The sequence below is a fragment of the Lampetra planeri genome, chromosome 45, assembly GCF_965212315.1.
Source record: "Lampetra planeri chromosome 45, kcLamPlan1.2.h2, whole genome shotgun sequence".
Classification (NCBI taxonomy): domain Eukaryota; kingdom Metazoa; phylum Chordata; class Hyperoartia; order Petromyzontiformes; family Petromyzontidae; genus Lampetra; species Lampetra planeri.
The window spans coordinates 7,235,598-7,243,350 of record NC_136151.1 but is presented as its reverse complement, the minus strand read 5'-3'; positions in this window follow the sequence as shown (position 1 = coordinate 7,243,350).

The following is a 7,753-nucleotide window of genomic DNA, read 5'->3' as shown; positions in this document are numbered from 1 at the left end:
ACATACCCTCACCATGTACTATAGCTGAGTTATAGACAGTGCATAGTGTGCTGTATAGTGTGATGTGTAATGCTGTTACATACCCTCACCATGTACTATAGCTGAGTTATAGACAGTGCATAGTGTGCTGTATAGTGTGATGTGTAATGTTGTTACATACCCTCACCATGTACTATAGCTGAGTTATAGACAGTGCATAGTGTGCTGTATAGTGTGATGTGTAATGTTGTTACATACCCTCACCATGTACTATAGCTGAGTTATAGACAGTGCATAGTGTGCTGTATAGTGTGATGTGTAATGCTGTTACATACCCTCACCATGTACTATAGCTGAGTTATAGACAGTGCATAGTGTGCTGTATAGTGTGATGTGTAATGTTGTTACATACCCTCACCATGTACTATAGCTGAGTTATAGACAGTGCATAGTGTGCTGTATAGTGTGATGTGTAATGTTGTTACATACCCTCACCATGTACTATAGCTGAGTTATAGACAGTGCATAGTGTGCTGTATAGTGTGATGTGTAATGTTGTTACATACCCATACCTGTCAACCCATACGGGTTTACCCGTATTCTTGTACAGGGAAATTGAGTAAATTAACATTTTGTTTCTAGATTTGAAGCTTTCGTGACTGCAAGGATTCATACTCTTAGGTTTTTTCGTTAAAGTCACGTAGGTAAAAAAAGATAAATTAATAAAAGTAAAATAAAACAAATAAAAAAATTCACGACGTTTCGGAAGCAACACAAGCCTCCGTCTTCAGGTGGAACCGTCACAGCCACGACAGCTGTATCAAGTAAACATTGTGTTTGTCTATTTGTTTGTGTTTCTCCCTTGTGATGGGGACTTTGTAGGATGAACTCTGAGGTTTATAAGGGACACGGGGTGACCGATCACGTCTGGATTGGTCCGTAACAAAGTAGGGCGCTGATAAGGGGTTGACAGCTCTGCATACCCACACCACGTGCTAGATCTGAGCTGTAAACAGTCAACGGCGAGGTTATTCTTCTTGGTTCTTTCGGTTAAAGTCACGTAGAATGGAAATAATAAAAAAAAATAAAACATAAAATAATTCTCACGACGTTTCGGCCACAACGCAAGGAGCCGTCCTCAGATGGAGAACAGGTCTGTCGAGGAGACAGACCTGACCAAGAAGATGAATCCCTGCAGTCACGAAAGCATTAAGGCGAGGTTATTGTGAGAAAATTATGAGAAGTAAACTCCTTGCTTCTTTCGGTAAAATCACTTAGATATGTTTTACCGAAACAACCAAAGAGTATGGATGCCTGCAGCCACGAAAGCTTCAAATCAAGAATTACGTCGTCAAAGTAAAAAGTCACATCGGCGATTAAAACACGCGTCGTGAATTGAAAGAGACATTGATGAGGCGTCAACCATTAATGTTGTACAACAACAGCAGCAGCTGCTGCTGTTGTGCGTCAACAAGCTGCACCACCCGCACCCCGTTCGCCACAACGCGCTACAGACGCAGTCCATGGCGACACGAAGCCAAGGCGAAGTCGTCGCTGCACTCCGACAACAAAGAAAGCGGTGGATAAAGCAAAGCACTTTGTGGCAATCGCCCGAATGTCAACAAGACGCAGGGAACTACTAACTTTTATATTTATATATATACTGTGGATGTCCATAATGCAGGTTGATTGGGTTAGATGGTTAACCCCAGATAAAACTGTATAATGGTTATTGGTCGCGAAAGCTTTACGTGTTTAAACTACTGTTAGGTGTTCGAGATTTGAAGCTTTCGTGACTGCAAGGATTCATATTCTTAGGTTTTTTCGGTAAAGTCACGTAGGTAAAAAATTATAAGTAATAAAAGTAAAATAAAAAATAAAATAAAAATCACGACGTTTCGGAGGCAAGACGGAAGCTTGCGTTGCCTCCGAAACGTCGTGATTTTTATTTTATTTTTATTTTATTAATTTTTATTTAGAATTTTTACCTACGTGACTTTACCGAAAAAACTAAGAATACAGTTAGGTGTGTTATGGTGTTAAAATACTGTGGATGTGTTATGGTGATGTGTTAACTTTCCTTGTACTTGCGCTACTATCATGTTTGTGTTCTGTTTGTTGTTGTAACGTTCTTACCCCGTGCTCCTACTGGACATCTGTTACAAAGAGCTTTACAGGTCATCGGATTCCTCGTGCAGTGTAAATATTCCGATTTTGATGTACGTCAGTTCAAAGATGCCAAATTAACATCTGTGATAATAACAAATCTCGTTACCGGTATCTGCTTTGATCCACATCGCTCACCGTAGCTGTTGGGCTGTTCGGGATGTACCACTCACTCAGCGGGTGGGGGGGGGGGGTAACAATAATTTTGCATTAACTTTTACTTTAAAACATAATCAACAAAGCAAGACAGAATTATAAAATCACTGTAAGTGTTATTGGATAATGTATAACAAATTACAATTTGAATTGACGGAATATGGTAAAGTTTTAGTCGTAACATTGTGAAGTAATGGAATAGAATCACCCCTGTGGTTCATAATGGTTTCTCTCACCGTGGGTCATAGCGGACAAATTATTTCATTCAATTGTAATTCAACTTTAAAGCATGTTTTAAACATGTTATTGTATTTAAACTTTTAAATACAGAAACACTCTAGTTTTTTCGTGTAAACATCCCCGATTGTAAATGTTGTTTTGGCCAATCAACAGGCGGGAAATAATGAGCGCTAGCGTGACACACGCTGGTACTTGTTAAAGCCAACGGCGCGAATCTACAGGTACATCTAGACAGGGTTGTATGTTTGTGTGATGCGGGGCTTGTTTTTACATTCCTTAAACATCTGAGCACATTCCATGGGGGTACCTCGTGAGGTTTGTAACCCCGTGTAAAGTAATTTTACATCCTTGTTTCTTGTCTGCGAGCACTGATACAAATACTCACCACTCACCATCTACACACGACAAACCAGCCGATACCCACAAACATTACTCACCATCTCATATGCACACACACACACTACTCACCACTCACCATACACACAAACTACTCACCATCCACACACACTACTCACCATCCACACACACTACTCACCACTCACCATCCACACACACTACTCACCATCCACACACACTACTCACCACTCACCATACAGACACATTACTCACCACTCACCATCCACACACACTATTCACCACTCACCATCCACACACCATCCACACACCACTCACCATCCACACACACTACTCACCAGCTCATAAGCACACACACTACTTACCACTCAACATCCACACACTACTCACCATCCACACACACTACTCACCATCCGCACACACTATTCACCACTCACCATCCATACACACTTCTCATCACTCAACATCCACACACTACTCACCATCCACACACACTACTCACCACTCACCATCCACACACACCACTCACCATCCGCACACACTACTCACCACTCAACATCCACACACTACTCACCATCCACACACACTACTCGCCACTCACCATCCACACACATTACTCACCACTCACCATCCACACACACTACTCACCACTCACCATCCACACACACTACTCGCCACTCACCATCCACACACATTACTCACCACTCACCATCCACACACACTACTCACCATACACACACACTACTCACCACTCACCATACACACACATTACTCACCACTCACCATCCACACACACTACTCGCCACTCACCATACACACACATTACTCACCACTCACCATCCACACACACTACTCACCATCCACACACACTACTCGCCACTCACCATCCACACACATTACTCACCACTCACCATCCACACACACTACTCACCACTCACCATACACACACACTACTCGCCACTCACCATCCACACACACTACTCGCCACTCACCATCCACACACACTACTCACCAGCCGCCATTAACCAGGGGGAGCATCTCCCCCAGGAATAAACCCGTTTCGCAGATATTCTGATGGAGATAATGAGACCAAGAAAGAACTGCAAAGTGTAAAAACAAATCCTTGCAGAAAGAAGAGGCAATGATAGCAACGAGAAAAAATTAACCCGTAAAAACAAAGTTTTTCACTATAAATCCTTTATATGCGTGGCATCGGAGCGGCTAGAGTCCTCTCGTCCTCTGGCTTGAGATGGCTGCCACCATTAAGAAATTGGTAATTAAATATTTAAAAAAAATTCCCTAAACAGTGTAAAATTTTGGAAAAAATTTTTCACGAAAATTAATTGTCACGCACAACGAGTCTGTGTGCAAAATGTCAGCACGATTGGATCACGGGAAGTGGGTTAAAAAACGACCGAAAGATTTGCACGGTCCTAAGCAAGCAAGCAAGTGAACCTAATATAAAGGATTTAAAAAGGCAGCTCCAACCAACTCGCCCTCGCCTTAAATTGACTTGCTCCTCCCTACATCCATGACCTCCTTCAGCCACGAATATTCCATCAAGATCATCAAGATCTTCAGCTTGTGCATTCCTCACTGTCCCACCGTCTCCAGGCTACACACGTGGAGGTGAGTTGGCAATTATGGCACCTACACTCTGCAACTCGTTGCCCTTCGAGGTCAAGGGGACTTCCGAGACACTGCTCATCTTCACATCTCCACTAAAGCCGTCTGTTTAAAATGACTTTCTCCCTTTAGTGATGTTCAAATATCCTTCTCACTTCTTTCATTGGGTGATGTTTACTATTTTCTGACTTACCACGCATAGCACCCCGGGAGCGATTGTTTAACGGCGCTTTGTAAATGTTAATTATTATATTACCATTACTGAATGATTATGTAATCAGTAGAAATGTATTATTTAAATATTAAAATACTATTCTTGCATTATTAGCGTCAAAGTATTATAGCACAACCATTTATTTATTATGTAATTATTGTTTAGGTGTCAGTATTAAACAGTTATTTAATTATAATTAAGTTAACAATACATACAAAATAGCTAAATCGTTATTTTATTATTATCCATTTCCAATTAAGTAACAATTTATTTATTATTATTACATTATACAGTACTAATGAAAGTATTATTACTTGACGGTCACGCCAGTTGGTTCAGGGCACGGGGTCGGCAACCTGCAGCTCCGTAGCGGCGTGCGGCTCTTTGAGGGACGGCTGCTTCGTGAGACGTTCTTATTTATCAAGGACCACCACCACGGTCTCTCGTACTCACACCACGTTCTTATTTATCAAGGACCACCACCACCACCGTCTCTCGTACTCACACCACGTTTTTATTTATCAAGGACCACCACCACCACCGTCTCTCGTACTCACACCACGTTCTTATTTATCAAGGACCACCACCACCACCGTCTCTCGTACTCACACCACGTTCTTATTTATCAAGGACCAGCACCGTCTCTCGTACTCACACCACGTTTTTATTTATCAACGACCACTACCGTGTCTCGTACTCACACCACGTTGCATTGCGGCTCTTGAAATAATGAGTTGTTTGGTTTCTATTTTACTTACTGAATTATAAAAAATAAGAAAAAATGTCTCTCCTTGTTGTTTTGGTTTCGGAACCCCCTGGTTTAGTGGAATATTTTCTTGTTAAATCTTGAATACGAACTGACAGCTGTGTGGTTTGCTGGGCAAAACGCACAGCCTCACCCTAGCCGGAATGTTTTTTTTCTTATTATTACACGCTTTTATTTAACTCACTCTGTTGTTGTCGTATCCTCAAATCTTGTAACTCAATTTTAACCCACTTCCCAATGTGATATCGACTGCAAACTTGGTATACTTACGTAATACTGATGACAACACTATATTCTATAAAAAAAGTATTTTTAAACGTAATTTTTTACATGTTATGTTTCGGCTTGGGTCTAATTGTCCACGCTCAACTGACGTTGGCTGTAAATCACCACGGTCCCTTACGTTGTGGCAAGCTTCGGGGCCACTTCGTGGAGTCGTCGAGTTCTGCCATTACGAGTATGGTACAATTTCGATGTACAGCTTTCGTGACTGCAGGGATTCATCTTCTTGGTTCTTTCGGTAAAGTCATCACGTAGAAGGGAAGTAATAAAATAATAAAAATGAAACATAATAAAAAAATTAAAATGAAACATAATAAAATTAAAACATAATTAAATAATAAAAATAAAACAATAAAATAATACAAATAAAACATAATAAAATAGTAACAATAAAACATAATAAAAAAATAAAAATATAACATAATAAAATAATAAAAATAAAGCATTATAACATTTCGATTTAAAGCTTTCGTGACTGCAGGGATTCATTTTCTTGGTTCTTTCGGTAAAGTCACGTAGAAGGGAAGTAATAAAATAATAAAAATGAAACATAATAAAATACAGTTCTCACGACGTTTCGGCCACAACGCAAGCAGCCGAGGCGACAGTGTCTGACGCTGTCGCCTCGGCTGCTTGCGTTGGTGGCCGAAACGTCGTGAGAATTATTTTGTAATGTTTTATTTTATTACTTCCCTTCTACGTGACTTTACCGAAAGAACCAAGAAGAGTATGGTACATTTCATTAAAGCGTGTTTAAAAAAAATATTTTTTAAATATTACTTATTTTGTTTACGTGACAAACCTTACTCATTGGTTGTGTCGGGTGGTGGCGAGTTTTACGACACTTATAATTACGCGATCTACCCCAAAAACACGTTTGATGGATAATATTTGTCGCGATAGCGTACTTATGATAATAAATCTGTAATAAAAATTTACACGGTGAGGTTTACAGTGAAAAAACACAGCCTCACCCAAGCGGGTGTAACCAGTCTATAGGCCAAACCATCACTGTTTTCATGGTTACCGTGGGGTTTATGTTCAATATATAAATTGCGACTCTTTAACCTTGACACTGTGTGTGTGAATGTGACGCCACGTCTACACAGGTGAGTACGGGCTGCCGCGTGCAACATTCCAGGGCACGTCTCGTGGTATTTATAATTTAGCTGCAGGTGAAGTCAGCTCGTTTCCTTGTTCGTTGTCGCTGCTCTGTGATTTTTTTACATCTCGCTGCGGTGGTGACTAGATGTTAACTACCTCGCCCGGTGTACAGGAGGTCGTGGGATCGATTCCGGCCATGACGCCTATACGTGTACTTGGAGTTCGCTTGTCTCTCTCCCTGTGGTCGCGTAAATTTTTCTCCGGATCCTCCGATTATTCCCTTCACACTTAGAAACATGCGTTTAGAGTGTTTGGCTACTAGAAATGTCCGCATAATAAGCCACGTCGTTGAGCTATTATTTGTGGCCAGGTCGCTTCTGAAAATAGCTATAAACCTCAGTCGGCCTTACCTGGTAAAATAATTTTTTTTATAGAATCGTCCAAACTCAGCGAGTCCAGGATGTAAAATATTAACATTAACAATAGTTGATGAATATATATCGTTTAGATTATGAAGATTTAAATCCTTGATTTTTTTACGCATAATAGGAAAATGGATGGTGAAAATCATTCAGATAATGAGCTTAAATGAACCACGATGTTTGTTTAGCCAGGGGCTGTTCGCTGTTGTAATGCGTGAGGCCACCCACCCAGTGACCCAACCACTCAACCGCACGCCCCTCCCAGCCACCCTTCCTCCAGCCCTCCCTCACCGCCTGCTCGCCCACCCTTCACGCCATCCTCCTGCTCATCTGTCTCCCCTCTCACCAAATAACCCCCCCCCCACTTACTCACTCAAACTCCACCACCCACTCACTCGCACCTTAGATTAGTACGAATGGCTACGTACGCTGCGAAATAAGTAT